Consider the following 22,472-nt stretch of genomic DNA (forward strand, 5'->3'; position numbering starts at 1 on the left):
TCACAGGTCCTTCCACCACAATCTCTTTATCACAGCTCACTCCCACCTTACTCCACAAGCTCTGCATCTCTGGGCGAGTGTTTCAGTTTTTCTTGTAAGTCACGCCCCCTCCCAAAGTCCCTGCCCCGCAAAGCAATGTTTCTTTTTATTTTCAGGCCTACAATCTCTTCATCACAGCTCAGTCCCACCTGAGGACAGAATATCAGAATAGGATATGAGGTCAAGATATGAGAATGGGATATGAGGTCAAGATATGACGATGAGATATGAGGTAGGGATATGAGGACGCAATAAGAGGATGGGATATGAAAAGTTATAATATAGTACAGTTAAATCAATCCTAACCTAGTACCTTATGTGAGGATGGGATTTTTTTCTTAATCCCAGTGCAAGTCTACCTGGCTAAATACCTACCTACCTGGCTACCTACCTACTCACATATCTAGCTACTTGGCCACCTACCTAGCTACCTAATTATCTAGCTGCCTACCTGGCTACCTAACTATAAGTGATTGTATAAGGGGTTACTGTTTCTACTTATGAGGCTGGTGACAGCAAAGCAATGCTTCCTGGGAAAAAATAGCTCTTCTCAAAAAAAAAAAAAAAACTAGTGCCACCTGTTGAGGGAAGAGAGAAGGTGGCTTTTATTGGCACTAGGGAACCCACATACTGGAGGAGAACTGGTTTGCATTTATGAGCTCAGAGATAGATGTGCTAGGATGAGAATAGGAGCAGTTGTCACCATTAATAGATGAAACCATACATTTGGTGTTTGCGTATGATGGATCTCATGAACCCAGTAAGAAAATTGAAAACATCTGCCCAGGTAAAGCAAGGATAGTGTCATAAAGCAGTAGGGGAGTCGTATATTCTAAAGGGAGCTTCCTTTTAATGCCGGCTCTTGTAATATACAGGTCATTGTCTTAACTAGCATGTTATATTTCATAGCCACGTACTCTCCTGTCTAAACATACAGCTGGTCTATCTCTAGCAATGAATTTTCTAAAAGTGAGATCCTCTAGGGAAACATCCATAAAAACTGAGTCTATATTTAGGAAATGGGAACATTTGGTAACAAGATTTAAATGAGAAGATGAAGACATGTCATGTTCTAATTGGAACTATCCCATTCATGGGTGTGGGGGGGCTAGAATGGGTCTTCAACCCCTACAATAAAATATGGATATTGGATAATTGCTAAACTAACAGTTCCTTTATACATTTTCTGTTTAGCTGATTGAGTGTTTAGCTAATTAGCCAAGGAGTATTTGGACAACCACCACTGAATCTGCTGCTTATGTTAGCCAATGGAGAAAATGCCCCAGATGGCTTCCAACAAATTTCCAAGAATGAATAGGTTTGAGGACAAGGTTCAGAAAGGTCTGCCAGAGTACAAGAGCTTCTGCTAGCTCCAGAACAACCAGGCTCTGCCATGAATATAAGTCCCTAATACATCAAGGTCCTGGAGAAGACATCGCCATTTGTAGGTGACTATGGAGAAAATCACTTGCCACTAGGACCTGAGGAACTAAAGTACAAGCTGGAGGACCTGAGAAACTTCGGAGTTCTGAGTCGTGAGGAACACTGTTACGCCTAGCGCTCCGGGTCCCCGCTCCTCCCCGGAGCGCGTACGGCGTCTCTCTCTCCGCAGCGCCCCGGTCGGTCCCGCTGACCGGGAGCGCTGCCCTGTCATGGCCGTTGGGGATGCGATTCGCACAGCGGGACGCGCCCGCTCGCGAATCGCATCCCAGGTCACTTACCCGTTCCCGTCTCCTGCTGTCATGTGCTGGCGCGCGCGGCTCCGCTCTCTAGGGCGCGCGCGCGCCAGCTCCCTGAGATTTAAAGGGCCAGTGCACCAATGATTGGTGCCTGGCCCAATTAGCTTATTGTGTTCACCTGTGCACTTCCCTATATCTAGTCACTTCCCTTGCACTCCCTTGCCGGATCTTGTTGCCTTAGTGCCTAGTGAAAGCGTTCCCTAGTCTGTTCCTAGTCCGTGTTCCTGACCTCCTGCCGTTGCCCCTGACTACGATCCTTGCCGCCTGCCCCCGACCTTCTGCTACGTCCGACCTTGCTTCTGCCTACTCCATTGTACCGCGCCTATCTTCAGCCTCTTCAGCAGCCAGAGAGGTAAGCCGTTGCTAGTGGATACGACCTGGTCACTACCGCCGCAGCAAGACCATCCCGCTTTGCGGCGGGCTCTGGTGAAAACCTGTAGTGGCTTAGAACCGGTCCACTAGCGCGGTCCTCGCCATCCCTCTCTGGCACAGGGGATCCACTACCTGCCAGCCGGCATCGTGACAGTAGATCCGGCCATGGATCCCGCTGAAGTTCCTCTGTCAGTGGTCGCTGACCTCACCACGGTGGCCGCCCAGCAAGCCCGACTGATCGCCCTTCTAACCCGTCATCTGTCGGAAATGTCCACCATTTCGCACCAACTTCAGTCGCAACTTCTCCAGCAATCTTCTCCTCCGCCAGCTCCTGCACCTCCTCCGCAGCGAGTGGCCACTCCTAGCCTCTGCCTGTCCTTGCCGGACAAATTTGATGGGGACTCTAAGTATTGCCGTGGCTTTCTTTCGCAATGTTCCCAGCACTTGGAGATGATGTCGGACCAGTTTCCTACTGAGAGGTCTATGGTGGCTTTCGTAGTCAGCCTTCTGTCTGGAAAAGCCCTGTCATGGGCCGCACCGCTCTGGGACCGCAATGACCCCGTCACTGCCTCTGTACACTCCTTCTTCTCGGAAATTCGAAGTGTCTTTGAGGAACCTGCCCGAGCTTCTTCAGCCGAGATTGCCCTGCTGAACCTGGCCCAGGGTGTTTCTTCCGTTGGCGAGTACGCCATTCAGTTCCGTGCTCTTGCTTACGAGTTGTCCTGGAATAGTGAGGTTCTCTGCGCGACCTTTAAAAAAGGCCTATCCAGCAACATTAAAGATGTTCTGGCCGCACGAGAGACTCCTGCTGACCTACATGAACTCATTCATCTTGCCACTCGCATTGACATGCGTTCTTCCGGATGGCGTCTGGAGCTTCGCCTGGATATGGACTTTGTTCGCACGAAGCGTTTTTTCTCCCCGGCTCCTCTCTCCTCTGGTCCTCTGCAATCTGTTCCTGTGCTTCCCGCCGCGGAGGCTATGCAAGTTGACCGGTCTCGCTTGACACCTCAAGAGAGGACACGATGCCGTATGGAGAACCTCTGCCTGTACTGTGCTAGTACCGAACACTTCCTAAGAGATTGTCCTATCCGTCCTCCCCGCCAGGAAAGACGTACGCTGACTCCGCACAAAGGTGAGACAGTCCTTGATGTCTACTCTGCTTCTCCACGTCTTACTGTGCCTGTGCGGATGTCTGCCTCTGCCTTCTCCTTCTCTACAGTGGCCTTCTTGGATTCCGGATCTGCAGGAAAATTTTTTTTGGCCTCTCTCATCAACAGGTTCTACGTTCCTGTGACCAGTCTCGCCAGACCCCTCTACATCTATTGTTTTTACAATAAAAGATTGGACTGTCTCGTTCGTTTCCACACAGAACCCCTCCTAATTTGCATCGGACCTCATCACGGAAAAATTGAATTTTTTTTCCTCAGGTTCTTTGGCCCCAAGAAGAGGGGGAGACCTAAGGGGGGGGGTACTGTTACGCCTAGCGCTCCGGGTCCCCGCTCCTCCCCGGAGCGCGTACGGCGTCTCTCTCTCCGCAGCGCCCCGGTCGGTCCCGCTGACCGGGAGCGCTGCCCTGTCATGGCCGTTGGGGATGCGATTCGCACAGCGGGACGCGCCCGCTCGCGAATCGCATCCCAGGTCACTTACCCGTTCCCGTCTCCTGCTGTCATGTGCTGGCGCGCGCGGCTCCGCTCTCTAGGGCGCGCGCGCGCCAGCTCCCTGAGATTTAAAGGGCCAGTGCACCAATGATTGGTGCCTGGCCCAATTAGCTTATTGTGTTCACCTGTGCACTTCCCTATATCTAGTCACTTCCCTTGCACTCCCTTGCCGGATCTTGTTGCCTTAGTGCCTAGTGAAAGCGTTCCCTAGTCTGTTCCTAGTCCGTGTTCCTGACCTCCTGCCGTTGCCCCTGACTACGATCCTTGCCGCCTGCCCCCGACCTTCTGCTACGTCCGACCTTGCTTCTGCCTACTCCATTGTACCGCGCCTATCTTCAGCCTCTTCAGCAGCCAGAGAGGTAAGCCGTTGCTAGTGGATACGACCTGGTCACTACCGCCGCAGCAAGACCATCCCGCTTTGCGGCGGGCTCTGGTGAAAACCTGTAGTGGCTTAGAACCGGTCCACTAGCGCGGTCCTCGCCATCCCTCTCTGGCACAGGGGATCCACTACCTGCCAGCCGGCATCGTGACAAACACATTGATCCAGGGATTTATTCTGATCACCATATTGGAGTCGTGAAGGAATTTTTCCCCTGATATGGGGCAATTGGCATCAGCCTCTGGATCAACACGGTTGGGTTTTAGGTTGAACTTGATGGACTCTTGTCTTATTTTTTTCAACCTTACAAACTATGTAACTACATGTAACTAAGTACAAGCTGCTGAGATTAATAGGAATTAATCCAAATAGCATGGGCTGGGCTTCTTTGGGTCTTCCAAGGGAATAGATTCTAAAGGCCCATCCACATACAACACTGGTCCACTTTTGTTTGTATCTAACGTTTTGTTGTAAGAATCAGCCCATAATAGAGAGACCCTCGTGGCAAGTAATTGGTTCCCAAATATGTTCCAAATGGCTTGTCTTCTGCTGGATCTTTGGGGTATCTAACATCACCACTGAGGCTAATGATTGACTGCAATGGTCACGTGGGTGCCCCCAAGGGTCCAGCTGTGTTCAACATTTATTAATTTATTTGCCATTTTTTGTGCCTCATTGGCAGGGGTACTCGGTGTAGAGGGAAAGGGGCATGGATATTTTGGCACAATAACTTGGTCTTAAGTAATCAACCAAGAGGTGGCATTATTAATGCTAGTGTCTTTTTTATGTTGCATTAGGGTCCCTGAGCCCATAAGCGGCTGCTGCGGCTACTACCTCTGCCCCCCTCCCTTTAGCTACACCTCTTTTTGTGAATAATTTTGCTTCTTTGTTTTTGGAAATGTTCACTTACCCTCTACCCACAATCAGCCCTGCTTGCAGCTGTAAAAATAATATTAACGCTCTGTATTTTATTTTTCGACATTATGTATTCCACAAATGTTTAGTCTAAAATAATACCTGTAACTGTGCTTATTTTGTAACATTTAGCACCTAGAGTGAAACATCTGGGCACCATATGCTCTGCAAATTTCAGAAAAAAATAGTTATTTAAGCTTTTTCGAAGTTCCAAAATTCTTCCAGTAGCTGAATATTTGATTTTATCAGATTTCGGTAGACTGTAGATTTCCAGCTGCTGATGAAAAATGATTTCACTTCATGGCATGGCCTCATATTATAAGGCGAGACTTGCCTGGAGGTCGTATTTTTACAGTGGAATTTTTCAAAGATATATCCAATTATACTAATGTTAGTGCAATATTGGTTATGAAACCCATTCAGTAATAATTTCCTATCGCCTTTGGTGCCAATGCACTGCTCCAATTTCTATTTTTTATTTGTGCCTCATTTCCAAAGCACAATTAAAATCTAGAATGATGCCCAAAATATTTTATGTATATTTTTTATAGTATGCATACCTTTTACTAGGACAAAATAGACCAACAGCATTAAAACAAAAATTGGCCTTTATAATTGTGATATTATCATTCAAAGGTCATACTTTACTGGAAATTCTTATTGGAGATGTAAAATATTATATTGGAAATTCACAGACATATAGGTAAAAGTTTTTTTTTTTGCAATTTTAACCATTCATTTGTACGAAGAATGGTTAAAAAGAGTGTATGTCTCCCCAGAGGATCCACAGCCTATCCATTTTCATAGGCAGGGTGTAATACTTCATTTGACCTCTGGTGTTGCTGTAGGGCAACTGCTCACTTGCTGCTAGCTTTCTCCAGAGGTTTCAGCGGGATAAGCTGTTCCCAGCTTATTATCAGAGGACCCTTTAAGCAAAAAGAGAGTACCCATTTTGGCAATAAAGGGACATGATAAAATGTCAACATTAAAACTTCTGCCTATAACATGGTGCTTCTGACTCTTCCTTTTAAAGTGAGTCAATAGACTCTCTTGCCCCTTTTTCAGCTTTGAACCTATCTTAGATGCTGAGAAGTCATCACAAAAGGCACTTATTTGCTTTGGTTACTGGTGTGAACTGGAAACACATATGAAGCTTACAGGAGTTGGGTTCCCATTCAGCATTATACAGAGACAGAAAAAGTGACAACTACAGGACGCTCTTACCCTAGGCATGCCCGCACACTTCACTCGACTGCAACTGAATACAGAATTTTAGAGGTGATAAAAAGCCACTTGTCGAAAGTAAAAGTTCATGAAAGAGTGTCTCTCTGTTGCTCTGCAGGGTGCATCAGTAGGGTCTGTGTATCTCTGTTGCTCTGCAGGGTGCATCAGTAGGGACTGTGTATCTCTGTTGCTCTGCAGGGTGCATCAGTAGACTATATGTATATGTTAAGCAGAAGCATGGCGCCAGGGTGTTCATATCTCTGCTATATCTCCATGTAGTGGGATCCCGTTGGCTTCACCAGCAGGGTTCTTCAAGGCTTGACGGATAGCTCTGTTATTTGTTGTTTAATCAGAGATGTTAAGACTGAAGCTCCAATGTAAATTATTGAGTCTGTGGTTTCATTGATGATTTCCATATGGGAACCTCACTCCCCCCTCCCCTCCAACCTCAATTCTGAGAGAACGGTGCTGAGCATCGCTGAACAAATATACACCAAGGAATAGAGAAGAAGATGGGAGGAAGAAATTGGATCCCTGGGCACAAAAATCCTTGTCCAATCAAAGCCTTTCCCAAATTTATATTTCTAATGAAATCTGGAATCTGATTGGTTGCTGTAGACAAGAGTGTTTTTTCAATAGTGCTCTCCATTGGTGAGATATTAGGGTTTCAGATCTTATGAAAATGAGGCTCAAGTGCCCAGGAAGTGTTCTCCTTCATGGCAAGAGCCATGGGAATAGGTGAATGCAGAGAGTCCAAAGGCGGCGATAAAGCAAAGATGGACTTGCCTAGACTTTTGCTGTGCTGGGGTACACCCTCTGGACACTTGATATTTATTTGTATAATAACATAAATGATAATGTCTCCCCAATAGAGAGAATTATTAAAATATATAAAGGTATGCCTAAAATCATGATGACTAGCCATGTCTAGCCATGGGCTTATTTACACTAATGACTGGTATAGCACATCCATGCTTTTATGTCCCACAGCCAATGGTTGCCTGGGCATGCTGGGAGTTTTAATTTTGCAACATCTGGAGGTCCAAAGTTTGTAGACCACCACCCTATGGCAATGGTTATTCATACATTGCTTTAATGCCCACAGCAGCTGTACACACCCTCAGGACCATGAATGACATCCAAGGGGGCCGCAACCATCGCAACCACCTGCTAATTCCTTTGTTATCTTGCTTTCCGCTCTTGTTTCGCAGCCTACACCAGCATAAATATACGAATGGTGTAAGCAATGTTTCTTTCCCACGGTGTAAATTCCCGACATAAAACAAAAATTCCCTGTTCTCCAACTTATCAGAGGCCTTCCCTCGGAATCCAATAAACCTGACGCTGTGATTTTGCATATCTCCCCTTAGCCACATGTATATGCAATGTTAATTACCAGGCTCCGCTGCCAGTAGGACGGTTAATTCGGAGACGGAATACCTCAGAGGCATCCGCACTATGGAATAATTGCAAGTTTTGTCTTTAAGTAAAAAACAATTTGCTAGCTAGCGCTACGAGACCGAGAGTCCTGTAAGTCTACCACTTTACGATGACACGTGTGTTGATGAGTTTGCTGCATAGAACGCGGTGCACAGGCAGAATATCAGGATTAATGCTGGAGATAAAATAATAAATGAGCTTCGTGCCAATCTGATACGAGGTGCAAATTAGATGGTTTGAACCAATTTTACAGCTCTTTTGGCTGCTACTCTAGAGAAGAAGTGAAAAGGAGAATATATTTTCTAGTTATGAGGCACCAGCATAGTCTACATTGCCCAATTCAGATTGTAGTCACTGACTACACCCTGGACTGAGTTATCAGTCATTTTGCTACATAAAGCTGACCAAAATACACATTAAAGGGGTATTCCAGGCAAAAACTTTTTGTTATATATCAACTGCCTCCGGAAAGTTAAACAGATTTGTAAATGACTTCTATTAAAAAATCTTAATCCTTCCAATAGTTATTAGCTTCTGAAGTTTTCTGTCTAACTGCTCAATGATGATGTCACGTCCCGGGAGCTGTGCATGATGGGAGAATATCCCCATAGGAGCTGGACAGCTCCCGGGACGTGAGTCATCAGAAAGCAGTTAGACAGAAAACAGCAACTCAACTTCAGAAGCTGATAACTATTGGAAGGATTAAGATTTTTTAATAGAAGTAATATACAAATCTGTTTAACTTTCCGGAGCCAGTTGATATATAAAAAAAAGTTTTGGCCTGGAATACCCCTTTAAGGTAAACTAAACCAGCACATTTTTGTAAGACCGGATGGACAGGTGGGCCTACCAAGAGAATGGTTGGGCATGTTGGATTTCAACATTCCTGGTCCTTTAGTGTCAGGGAAAAAAGCCTCCATCAAGGGTTTCTGGCAGTGACATTTTCCCCTTGCCCCAATTTAGAATACTTACATTGTTGGCCAGAAAATTGAAAAAGATAGCTCTCCACCAAATGGACTTTCAGCTGACAGCTATCTAAAAGGTATGGACAACATAAGAGCACATCAGTATTGAATATGGCACATGGTAGGTGGGAGGCCTGTTACAGATTTCAAGTTACCGCCTTGGTCCCAATGTTTCCACCCTATCACCAGGACATACATAGACATTAGGACAAATTGTATATCACTGGCAGTGAACAGGGCAGGAGGCTGCAAACCAAAAATGATCCATCCAAACAAAGACTCCATGACCCCAAAGCTTATTTCTGGCCACAGTGTTGATATCCAGCACCAATGGACATCATTGTTACATGATGGAAAGACAGGGTGTCATTGTGATGCAGAAATAAACAAGAGTCAGCAGAGGAATCGGTGGATACGGTTGTACACCTCTCACCTTTTGTGACCCAGTTTGTAGGATACCCTTGGAAAAATTGGGACTGCATGCACATACTAAATATAAAAGTATGTGAATGGAATGGGTGCCACTGGCCGTATAGGGCAAGGTGGCTCGGACTAGGTGAATGTTTATGTGCTGCTCAGGTAGTTTAGCCCCTCTCTCCCCCCCCCCACCCTGTCACATGCAGCAGATGTCCTTCCCTTGGTGGTTAAGGAGTTAACCAGGGGGATGTTTCAGTACCTGGCTTACCTGATCCTGTGCCCATTCAGTCAGTGGCACTTACTCCCCCCCCCCCCCCCCCCACTGCCCTGGAGTCCCTTTGGAGCCGCAGGCATGGACGAAATGATTCCCCTCAGATGAGGAGTCGCTCCCGGCGTTCCAGATCCTCCTCAGACAGCCACTCCAGGAGCCTGTGGGATCGTGAGGGTTCTTCCAGGCGTCAGCGGGAGCCTTCAAATTCTGCAGGAGGTTCCCAACACGCGGACAGTCGGTCCGGTTTTGCTGAGGGCTTGCACGCTACTGCTTCTTCATCAATTCCATTGCTGCCTCCTCTGGTTCCGTTGGTGTTGCCTGCTTCTTCTGGACCGCCTCTTCCTCCTTCTAGATCCCCCAGTGAGTTTGATTTTGCTTGGGCTTTGGGGTTTGAGGGAGGTTCAGAGATCGTTAGTTCCAGCCCTTTAGGCCTTGCTTGTGCAGTTGGAGGCCGGTTCTCAGGGGGTGGGGACTTTACAACCCTCTTTGGCGAAGCGGGCTCCTTCTCTGCCCTGGGCTGGGGTGCATAAAGAGGCTTTTTTCTACAGCAACAGCCCATTGGGGGCTCATGTCGACGAAGAAGTCAAGAAAAAGATATGGGCGAATCAGTACATTGAAATATGGTCCTTTATTTCTGTTGATCAAAGTATTGTTGATAGGGAGCGCCGGCCTTTTTCTGACAGACCTACTTCAGGCAGCGAATAGCAAAAACACTTTCAAGTCGCATGGCGGTTCTGCGTGGTGGAAGTACGATAAGGAGTTCAGATGGCAGTTAGCTCTGCAGCCGGACGTAGGTTGGGGTTCTAGGGCCACCGATGTTTGGCTTAGGTTAATGATGTTTCAGCGTTTTACTCCCTTTCCAGCAGGGGCCACTGGTGCTGTCCCGGAGCTTGCTGGCTCTTTAATGAGGGCCACTGCATGTTCTTCGGACTGTGCAAGTTCAAACATGAATGTTCCACCTGTGGGGCACTCATGCAGCAGTCTGATGCACCCGAACGGCAAAACTTCCGGTCAAGGGGCCAGCCCCTTTAAGGGAAAGACGCCGGTGAACGTGGCTGCGATGTTGCTCTGGCTAGAGCGTTACCCCAGTAGGTCGGAGGCTAATCAGTTATATCTCGGTTTTTCATCCTCTATGTTCCCTCTGTTTTTTCACAGCAGGCCTCGAATTTGCAGTCCAACAACCTTCACCCTGATGCCCTGAGGGAAAAAGTCAGTAAGGAAGTCAATCTGGCTTGATTTCAGGGTCCTTTTGTTCCCCCCTCCCTTCTCAAATTTGGGGGTGGTCCCAAAAAAGGAGAGTGGCAAGTTCCGATTAATACATCACCTATCGTACCCGAAAAGTGGCTCGGTCAATGACGGGATCCCTAAGGATGCCTCTTCTGTATAATACGTATCCTTTGACAAGGCGGTGTTGTTGGTTTAGCGGGTGGGAAGGGGTTCCCTTATGGCAAAATCTGACATAGAATCTGCCTATCGGCTCCTTCCGGTACACCCGGAATGTTATCACCTTCTGGGTTGCTGCATGAATGGTATGTATTACTATGACAGTTGCTTGCCCATGGGCTGTTCCATATCGTGCCACTACTGCAAGATGTTTAGTTTGTTCTTGAAGTGGGTGGTACGGTTTGAAACTGGCTGTTCGTCCATAATTGATTATTTGGACGATTTCTCCTGTGTCAGGAACATAGCATATAGTTCTATTCCCGTCATGTTCCTGGTGTTGACAATGTTTTGGCTGACTTGTTGTCTCGTTTTTGTTTCCAGGACTTTCAGGAACTGTGCATGGGAGCGGCCCGGGAGGGCTAGCCTTGCCCGCAGCAGATGTGGGAACTGGTGTTTCAGGACTGCTGCCGCTGACTGCATCCTCGGTGGCGCTGGCCAACTGGTCAGGTCACGGTAAGGTTTAGAAGGACTGGTTGCTTGCTGCTGGCTCGCAGGATTTTCTGCTGGGGGATGATGTGCGTTTTTCCATCGTTTTTCCTACGTTTTTCATGTTGATTATTTGTTGGCTCTGTAGGCTTCAGGGCCCTCCGCCACAGTGGCTTGGTGGCGCTTGTGCAGGGTTGGTTTTCATCTAAAGTTGCGGGTCTGGGCTGATGTCACTAAACGTCTTTGTGTACAACAGCTGCTTAAGGGTTGGCAGCGGGTGCACGTCCACAAGGAATGCTGGAGCACTGTTTCTTTTTCGCTTCTGGACACGCTTCTGCGTGTGACTGAGTTGATTTGTTCTTCCGGTTATGAGGTTTCCCTTTTTCGTGCTGCTTTTTCTTTGGCGTTTTTTGGCGCATTGCAGGTGGGCGAGTTGGTTCCCTCCTCGGCTGGTGTTGCGGGAGACCTTCATCTCGACAACGTTTTGCCCGCGAATGGTGTGGTTCAGTTGCGCATTAGGCGCTCGAAGACGGATCAGTTGGGTCAGGGATTGTGGTGTCGGGGGAGTGTCATGTTCAGTTCTATTGATAGCCTCTTTTTTAGCATTTCGGGCTGTGGGCGATCGCTTTTTGACTCATCAGACGGGTTCTCCTCTCACTAGGTACTAGTTTGTTTCAGTTCTCAAGCGTTGCTCAACGGCCACGAGGGTGCCCCCACCCCTCGAATTACGGGTCCCACACTTTTCGAATCGGGCGGCTATGGAAGCTCCTAGGACGGGTTTTTCTGCCTCTGAAATCCAGTGGATAGGGCAATGGAAGTCTGCTTGTTATGCCAGTTATGTGCAACCTGAATAGCTTGTTTGATGTATTTTTTCATTTCAGGCTCTCGCCCCCCAGTGGTCCACATTGTTGGTCATTCATATGTTTACCGGGCTGCTCAGAGTGCTATGTGCCACCCAGGGGGGCAGGTCGTTGGGTTTCTAGTAGATTGCTGTCCATTGGAGAGGCATTGGTGGCCTGCCTTGGTCATGGGTGCTGACAGAGTCTGTTCACATTGCGGGTATTTCCCTCTCACCAGTGGTTCTGGTTATCCATGCCGGTGGGAACGATTTGTGTTTCATGCCGGTTCCCAAATTGATCATGTTGATGTGGAATGACTTAAAGAGGATCATCCTGCTTTTCTCAGAAGTCATTATTGTTTGGTCCGAGATTGTCCCCAGAGTCACCTGGCAGGGGTCACAGGATGCTGCAGCAGTTGAAAGGGCTCGCCGATCAGTTAACTCCCACATGGCTCGATATGTCCATGCACGGTCGGGTGTAGTAGTTAGGCACAGGCAGCTCGAAGGCATTGCCTTATGTCCTTTGACAGGATTCACCTTAACGACATAGGGCTTGATATTTTCTTATCAGGGCTGCAGGACTGTATTGAGCAAGTCTTGTATGTGTTAGGTGGGGGTCGGAGCTCAGTATGAGTATACTATCTCACGATCAATTCAATAAAACTGTGGCTGACCCCCACGTCCATTTAAGAAGGTTACCATGTGTTAATGTAATTTATTATGGGAAAAGGGGGGATATTATGGTCAATTAATAGGGGTAGGTGTATTTCGCACAGTCCAAAGTACCCCATCAGAGGGCATCTTCTGCTACTATCCTGTGTACATCCCAAGGTACAACAAAAACACATTACACAGAAGGAAGGTGGCCTCCTCAAAAAGAGCCCTTTTAATGGTGCTAGGTTTTGCCACCCAGGGCAGAAGAGCCTGATAGTTCTTTGCTTCTCCGTTCCCTTTCCATGGGCCAATTCTCCCACCCCCTATAAGAATTCAGCTCCTTTGGGGCGGGGAGTTCTACATAGATTAACACCTCCAAGTAGCAATGTTGAAGGGGCCAACTAGAGCTGGGCCTACTAGAATACACATGTCCTGCCCCTATCATATGTATGTACTACAGTATGTCCTGTCTCTAAGGTATGTATTTGTGCGCCGGCTGTTGGTCATATACAAAATGTTATTCTTGTATTGGACAATTTTGCTCATCTCTTCCTACTCAATCTACCAGTGCGGCAAACCTTTACTGGCAACACCCCCCTGGCTTCCAACAGGAACAGGAAGTGAAAAGGAAATTGTGTGGCATGAAGGTGGAGAATAAAAAATATTTTCTTGCTTTATTATAATTATACAGTGGCAGTGCTGTACCTGACACATTTCACGCTCAGTTTCCCTTATTTGTGAGCACATTATTATTAAGGTGCCACTGTACGCAAAACGCGTTAGTTGCAGCACAACTCCTGTGTATTCCTAATAATGCAAGGAATTATTATTACTCTACACCTTCATGTCGGACAACTTGTTTCTTTGCTAAACACTTTACATTCTAGACACTATTCGATCCCATCATGACCCGATATGACGCTGCTTATGTTCTGATTGTCCGTCAACTTCGCAACAATAACCAATCGCGATGCCAAGTCAGCTTGCACACAATAGCAACCGAAAACGAACAGCTTGTAACAGTTATAATATGCAGACCTTGGGCAAAGACTTACGGGATCGGAGCCAAATTATACAGGTTCCTTCAGCGTCAGCATATTTTATGGGCGAATGACAGCATAAAGTGCATTTTGGAAATTGATTCTGCAGTAAACTGTCTGCGCTGATGAGTAGTGACAGCCCCGGAATAATGAAGCGGTTTTGATTCATTCTCCATTCATACTTTATGGTATAGATTTTATTTAGCTGCAATGTTGTAGTCATGGATACACTGCAGAATATCAACTGCAGTGCCAGAACGGATCATTACATCACACCCGTGATTAATAGCATCGGAGCCAACAGGTTTGAAAAGCGCTGTGAGAGAATAGGAAAAAACATTCACTAGAGCAGTTCTCTCCAAACATGGCCCCCCAGATGTTGCAAACTACAACTCCCATCATGCCCGGACACACAACAGCTGTCTGGGCATGGTGGGAGTTGTAGTTTTGCAACATTTGGAGGGCCACCATTTGGAGAACACTGCTCTAGAGATATCAAGTGTAACCACAAACATGAGTGGCGCCATTAACCCCAATATCCCACTACCTCTCATATTACACTCCAGAGAATCTCTGTCCATGGCTTGACTCCCATGAAGGACTGGGCTTGATGTTGGGAGAAAGTTCGGATACCCCTCCCCCATTAGAGTTTGGATGGTTGACTGGTCCCCACAAAATTGGCGTCCTTGGTCAAAATTAAAGTAGTATTCCTAATTAATTTTATTACCTATCCTCAGTTTAGGAGATGTATCAAATAGCTTGGGGGGGGGGGGTCCCAGAGGGGGTCGTAAGCACTAGAGTGGTATTTAAAAAACTACCTATACCCTATTCACAGGATAGAGCAATAGAGCATAGGTGCTGTGGAGGGGGGGGGGACTGACCTCAGGGTCCACTCCCCCCCCCCACCATGATCTCCAGAACGGTGCTATTTGTAATGAATGGAGTGGCACCTTGCACGTGTTTGCAGCGCATGCATGCCTCCACTCCAATCATGGGTACTTTGAGCTGCTCCATTCATAACAAAGACTGGGGGCCCCATTCTGGAGATTGTTAAGACAAACTACCCCAAAAATCACTCCACCCATTTCCAATCATGTCCATATAATAAGCACAGACCTCGCTGCTGTAGGGCCTTTGGACCCAGCTCTGGTTGGTCCCTTCCTTTTTGTTACGGCTATAAAAATCTGTGCAGGGTTCTGCTTCCCAGAGGAATTAAATTGTTAACCTAGGGGTCATGGAAAATACGGGAATACCAAAAAAAGGGGAGTACTATTTTGGTGCTTGTTATGGACTCTCCTCTTCTTTGTACACCTATCTCTGCTCTATGGTTGAAGGGGTGACCAAGATCCAGACTCTCTTTAGTCCAAAGAAGAGGAGGTATGGTGTACAGGACTGCAATGGGATTGGGATCCCATAGGAAGATTGCAGGAGTGGGCGTTTTTTAGTTTTGAGTGGGTGGGAACAGGGAGTCACAGAACATTCAGTGTTGCGGGAGTGGATGGGATTGGACACATGTTGCGGGAGGGGGCTGGATTGAATACACATGTTTTGGGAGTGGGCGGGATTGGACACACGTTGCGGGAGTGGGCGGGATTGGACACACGTGTTGTGGCAGCGGCCGGGAGTGAAAAACGCATCTTGTGGGACCAGGCAGTAATGGTCAGAAATCCAGCAGGAGCAAGTGGGAGTGGGAATATGAAAACAGTCCTGCCAGGGCTCTAATACAGTGTGACCAAATTGGAAAGGTGTGGCGTCAACCAGAATGAAGAGGTACAGTGGGAACAAACCCAAGAAGAGGACCCATTTGCAATCCTTGCCATGAGCCCTCATACCCTTCTACATGAACAACAAAGTTGTCAGAGGGTTAAATTAATACACAGTTAACACATGTTGATAGATTTTCCCCCCAGAAACTGATAAAGTGAGAATAAAATCCAATTTACTCCCATCTTATCACCTTGACAACTGCCTGGAACGGGGAAAATCATTGCTCCACAATAATGTAAACTCCCTGAACTATCTGCAGGATGACGCAGACCGGTCATCCACAGTCTCATCTGTTACCGCATGGCCGACAGTGGCTCGCCATCACATATTAATATTGTTAGCTGCAGGCTGGCTGGAAGACATAGGGTGTTGGCGTTCTTGCTGAAATCCACAGCAACACGCACTGTTTGGCGATGCTGCTAATTATTAAGGAAATGGCATTCCCAGCTGACACTACGTGCCGAGACTCTTTGATAGCCCTACTTAACATACAGAATGGATTTTCCATGAGGCTTTTAACTATAGTGCCATGTTACTGTTTAAAAAAAAAAATCAAAGTGCCAGCATCATCTATTTAAGCTAATGAACTTTCATAAGATAAATGCACAAAAAAGGGAAGCCTGCAAAAAGGATGCATTTTTAATTATCCCGCAAGGTCATTCGCTTCTTCAAAGTTATAGCTGAGGTATTACATGCCTTCAAAAGGGCGATCCGACTTCACCGTGTAAGTGATACATTACTGTTCTCGGGTCTTAGGGAGAAAAGTGAACGTTAAATCTGCCGTAAAACCAGAGAAATTGTTCAACTGGTGACAACTCTAAGGAAACAAATAGAACCGAATAGTATAACAAGCAGGAAGGTGCTAGAAAAACACACAAAACATGATCAGTGCTGACAGGTAACAAGAATAGCAACTCACTAATAGATGACTGGAACCAGAGAGATTGGATGGATGATGGAACAAAGGAATGAGAATGATGGCGGTCGGGAAGGAAGTAGAGGATGACAAAGCAGGAACAAGTACAAAGACTGACATCTATCACGTTCAACTAAACCTCAGTGTTCATGCAATGTCCCTATGGAAACCCTGGACTAACTCTCCCTAGCAGAAGCAGCGAAAAAACTTCTCTAGGATTTAGAAAAAATAAGGCAAAAAAGACCTTGAAAGGCAGGAAAAAAGTCCAGAGAGTGTGGGCAAGACTAGCACTCCTCTGTGCTCACTCCTGTCCTATCAGACTGCAGCATAAAAACAGAGAGGAGGGGGTTACAGAGCAGCCTGCAGTGATTGGATGAACAGAAACAGCCCAGCACAGCAGATTCAGGGAGGAAGTGAATGCATGGTGAGTGAGGGAGGGCTCAGTGCTTGCTTTGGACACGCCCCTTACTGATTAGTGAATGTCAGAATGAGTGAGCAGCAGAACAGAGGGATTTGTGAGCCAAATACAGAAGCTAGACACATAAAAAAAATGTAAAGAATCTGCATGACCTAGAGAGTAACATATAGAAGTATTATTTTTTTCTGTGCTATGACAGTACCTGTTACTCTCTAGGTCGTGCAGATTCTTTACATTTCTTTTTTATGTGTCTAGCTTCTGTATTTGGCTTACAAATCCCTCTGTTCTGCTCCTCACTCATTCTGACATTCACTGATCAGTAAGGGGCGTGTCCAAAGCAAAAACTGAGCCCTCCCTCACTCATCATGCATTCACTTCCTCCCTGAATCCGCTGTGCTGTGCTGTCTCTCTCAAGATACATAAGTTGGAGCTCCTGGGCCCCAATGCACAGTGTGTAACCAGAACAGCTACACACACACTAGCATGTGCAGTTTATAATACTTTTGGATTTTTCTTTGGTGTATTGCGTACCGCAATACACCAAAGAAAAATCTAAAAGTATTATAAACTGCACATGCTAGTGTGTGTGTAGCTGTTCTGGTTACACACTGTGCATTGGGGCCCAGGAGCTCCAACTTATGTATCTTGAGGCTAAAATAACACATGAATTGTACCCCAAAGTTACAACCAGCACTTTAGTAAATGGCCTGTGAATTCCCCTGAAACCTAACTCCACGTCTAGACTCCCGGCAGATCTTTACCTCCTTCTTTGTCTCTGCCAAATCCTATCTTGAGGATTTCATTGTTTTCTTGCCAGGTACCTAAAAGAGTGCAGGTTAGGACTCGAGTCGTCCCTTACAAATGCACACAACATCAAAAACCCACGAGTACAAAGCATGTGGATGTGTAAACTGACATGACTAAGAGGGGGTACTGTGCCTCTGGAAGCAGCTACAGCATTCTTTCTTCTCGTGCCGCCAGGTGAGGGGCACAAAAGCTGTACATTTTCTATAAATAAGAAGAGAAAACTTTTGTTATTTTTGGAGAGCGGCTTCATCATCTGACAAGCAGGTGCTCAAATAATGCGAAAATAAACAGGAACATGTAAAAAATTCTAAGGAAAAAAATGCCACTGACAGCAAAGAACGTCCAAAAATGATCTCGAAGCTGGAAAATGTAGATTTATACAAGACATATTGCGGCTGCCCCAGGAGTGCGATTTGTGTAAACATTATTATTGTTATCTACTTATCCATTGGTGAAGGTGATAATCGGTCTCATGACTAAAATGAATCTTACAAAGGACAAACAGAGCAATAAAACTGACTTTATCTGGGACTTAAAGGGGTACTCCGGTGAAAAACTTTTGAAAAACTGGTGCCAGAAAGTTAAAAAGATTTGTAAATTACTTCTATTAAAAAATCTCAATCCTTCCTGTACTTATTAGCTGCTGAATACTACAGTGGAAATTCTTTTCCGTTTGAAACACAAAACTGTCTGCTGGCATCATGAGCACAGTGCTCTCTGCTGACATCTCTGTCCATTTTAGGTACTGTCCAGGGTAAAAGGAAATCCCCATAGCAAACATATGCTGTTCTGGACAGTTCCTAAAATGGACAGAGATGTCAGCAGAGAGCACTGTGCTCGTGATGTCAGCAGAGAGCTCTGTGTTTCAAACAGAAAAGAATTTCCGCTGTAGTATTCAGCAGCTAATAAGTACAGGAAGGATTAAGATTGTTTAACAGAAGTAATTTACAAATCTGTTTAACTTTCTGGCACCAGTTGATTTAAAAAAAAAAAAAAAAAAAAAAAGTTTTTCACCGGAGTACCCCTTTAATGGTTAGCACTGATGTCCTGGGAACATATCCATGGAATCTGTATATTCTTATAATTGTACAATTGCCAAATAAATGTTTTTGGGCAAATTTTGTATGAATGATTCAATACATATAAAATTCTAGCCATACTTGTCATTGTTTATTAGGGCAACATCGGGACTTTAAAGCTATACCCCAGGGACCACCCAGGAACATTCCTGAAACATTACTTCTAAGAAGGGGTTGCATGAACCCAACCTCCCCACCCTTTGTGATCTAGTTTTTGGGATTGCCTAAGCCAGTGGTCTCCAAACTGTGGCCCTCTGGATGTTGCAAAATGATAACTCCCAGCATGCCCAGACAGCCGACTGCTGTCATATTGCAACAAATGAAGGACCACAATTTGGAGACCACTGGCCCAAGGGAGTTGAAGTCTTGTAATAGCTGGAGGGTCACAGTTTGGAGACCACTAGTCAACTTTCTCTACAGACACACTCATTGGACCCCACTAGGTACACCAATTAACCAACACTAGTTTTTTTTTTTTTTTACCTACACCAAGTCATGTTACTTCACCCCCTGATGAAACTGGCAGAAATGCTTGTCAGGGTTAAAGGGGTTCTCTGGTGCTTAGACATCTTATCCCCTATCCAAAGGATAGGGGATGAGATGCCTGATCGCGGGAGTCCCGCCACTGGGGACCCCCATGATCTTGCACGCGGCACCCTGTTGCACCCTTGCATTGAGGAGCGGAGCGTGAGGTCAGGCGGGGGCGGAGGCGTGACGTCACAGGCCGTCGGCCCTGTGGTCGCCGGTAATCAGTCCTGGAGCGAACACGCTCCGGGGACTGATTACAAACGGGGTGCCGTGTGCAAGATCACGGGGGTCCCCAGCGGCGGGACTCCCGCGATCAGGCATCTTATCCCCTATCCATTGTATAAGGGATAAGATTTGTAAGCACCGGAGTACCCCTTTAACATCAAACAAGAATCATATTTGACCAAGCAACCTAAACTGGTGTTTTGGGGCTTTCTATGACTTTAAATAGGGACAGTTGCATCGGGTTGTCCTCCATAAAAAGCACAGTGTCGTGATTATCTAGGGACAGTTAACCCTTTCACTATCCTTCTACAGCTTCTTCGAGTGGATAGCTGCGACCTGAGGATTACCCAATTTTTTTTTTTTTTTACAAGAGGACTTCTCTTTAACAAAAGGGTTCCCCATAACCACACAACATTATGCCAGTTCTACAAGCTCAAAAGTTATGTTTTAAGGACATTATTTTTTTTTCAGCGCAAAATTTTGATTGCGGTGTCCTGCTGCTTTAAACCATTTGTGAATCTTCAAAATTCATAGAGACGTAGAGATAAGTGGATCGATTCGGCACAAATCGGATTCGGTGCGAATTTCACAAAAAGATTTCTGTTCTTTAAAATTTGGACTTTTAATTATTTGTTTCAGATTAGTTTCATCCCTGCTCTTGCAGGCCGGGGGAACCCATAGGTAAGCGGCTATGCTGTGTGCATCATTGCTTATTCTTACTTTATGTGCTTGGTTGGGCACTCTGCAGCCAACCTAGCTGCTTACTGTTCTATACAGGAGCAGGGACTTCAGCCTTTGACAGGTTTGCTTTATCTCTAGCTGTAAAAATGTATATGAAGATATATGTAGTATTACAGTCAATGGTTTTAGTCACCAAAGGGAATGGAAGACCCCTCTCTATGATGCCTATATGCCTTAAAGGGGTTATCTCACATTTAAAAAAAAAAATTGAAAAAAGCTAAACTTACCTTGCCCTGGTCCCCCATTGTTCTCCCAGTCCCCAGATCTTCTCTCTTCATACTGCTTCTGAGATAAGTGCTCGAAGCAGGACCTGCCGGCTCAACCTATCACTGGCTGCAGCAGTGTCCCATTTCAGTCTGTGATTGGCTGAGCTGACAGGTCCTAAAACGAGAAGCAGGAAGAAGATCGGGGGCCATACCAGGGGCAGACTGGAGCTGCTGGGGACCAAGGAGGGACCAAGTCTAGGTAGGTTTAGTTTTTTTTTTTTTCTAATTTTAGTAGGATTGAATTTTTTGCAAAATGCCATCTAACCCATTTTATTCGAGCACATGCAAAGACGATGGCCAACAGAGACATCTACTCTAAGGTTCAGTCACTTGTACATATTATAGACTCATAGATTTCATTCTAAAACTCTATCCATATAGGTAAGAATATTTCAGAGAAAAATCTCGTTTCACCTTTCCCGAAATGACATAATAAGAAATTACATGTTGCTAATCTGTACATGGCACGTTAATTGGCGCTGTAGTAATGTGACTAATGTGACTATTGCTTCTGAATGGAATTTTCTGAATTGTCTACCTAAACAATAATTTTCAGATATAATTAAAAGAAAGAAGTGTCTGTGAAAGACAATTTTCTTTCTCGACACTACAGTTACAAGAAAATGCCACAGTGTTCTATTGTGTGTCCGCCATATGGGGGTAAACAGTCAATCAAAGGAATAGAAATCTTTTTCATGCTATCAATGGCTCAAGGTAAATTACTATATTCAGGTTTTACCAGATAAAAGCTTCAGGTAATGGAAGACATGAAGAATCCAAAAGTCATTCTAGATTATAGCGAATCAGTAAAGTTCCAGGATTCTCTAAGTTCTAGAGAAATATTCAGTAGAGAACATAAAAATTCTCCAAAAGGACAAGATATCTAATTCCCGGTTCCACTGGGAAAGACAAACCTGGTCTTACCATCAAACCACCAATGAAGCCCTAATATATGATGATGGATCTACTGCACAGGTTATCTACAGTAACTGTGTTCAAATCTGAATCGAGTTGATCAGATGACTTTTCAGTCTGAAAAATTTGGAAATCAAGTTGTATAAAGTCTTAGGAGGCGTCATTGGGTCCCACATGAATTTTCTGGGCAAGTTGAGCACTTTGACATTAGACTTAAATTTCCAGCACAAAGTGAACTGAAGGCCGATATATTAAAGGGCTAGTCCAGTGCTGAAAAACTTATCCCCTATCCTAAGGATAGGGGATAAGTTTCAGATCTGGTCTGACCGCTGGGGCACCCCGCGATATCCTGTACGAGGCCCCGGCTCACTGGCCAGATAGCGGATGTTGACCACCGCACGAAGCAGCGGCCGACACACACCCTCAATACATCGCTATGGCAGAGCCGGAGATTGCCGAAGGCAGCGCTCCGGCTCTGCCACAGAGTTGTATTGAGGGGGCGTGTCGGCCGCCGCTTCGTGCGGTGGTCAACATGCCCCTTTCCCATGGGCTGCCGTATTTACTGATGATATCCCGTATACTGTTTACACGGCTACAACCACTGAGCACTTTATATGGATCAGGACCATTACTTTAACCGGCATGAGCAGTGATTAATGAGACCAGCCTGTTCGATTTCATTTTTTTGTTTGAGCACATTTATTTTTTGGATTACTTTCTTTTCTCTTATAGTTATTATGAATGCACTCTGAATTGCTGTGTATTGTCTTTTACAATAAACATCGATTGATAGAAACCTTTATTACAGCATCTATTTCTTATACTTATTTAGATATATGAATTTATATTTATTAATATATATATATATATATATATATATATATATATATATATATATTTATATACACACTGTATTTACTGGCATATAAGACTACTTTTTAACCCAGGAAAATGTTCTCAAAAGTCGGTGGGTCGTCTTATACGCCA

General features: G+C 45.5%; 1 protein-coding gene across 4 annotated transcripts in view; it reads right to left on the reverse strand.

The window, feature by feature from the left end:
- Nucleotides 1-22,472, reverse strand: part of ABTB3 (ankyrin repeat and BTB domain containing 3) — a 217,745-nt gene that overhangs the window by 114,440 nt on the left and 80,833 nt on the right. Inside the window, exon 1 of one of the 4 annotated variants that reach the window (XM_056517282.1) lies at nt 17,841-17,861. The exons of the other annotated variants lie outside the window; for them this stretch is intronic. The gene's annotated coding sequence lies outside the window, so the exon portion shown is untranslated. Of the gene's footprint in view, nt 1-17,840; nt 17,862-22,472 lie in introns of those variants that run through there. 4 annotated transcript variants of the gene reach the window in all.

This window comes from Hyla sarda, chromosome 4 (assembly GCF_029499605.1).
Source record: "Hyla sarda isolate aHylSar1 chromosome 4, aHylSar1.hap1, whole genome shotgun sequence".
In the NCBI taxonomy this organism is placed as follows: domain Eukaryota; kingdom Metazoa; phylum Chordata; class Amphibia; order Anura; family Hylidae; genus Hyla; species Hyla sarda.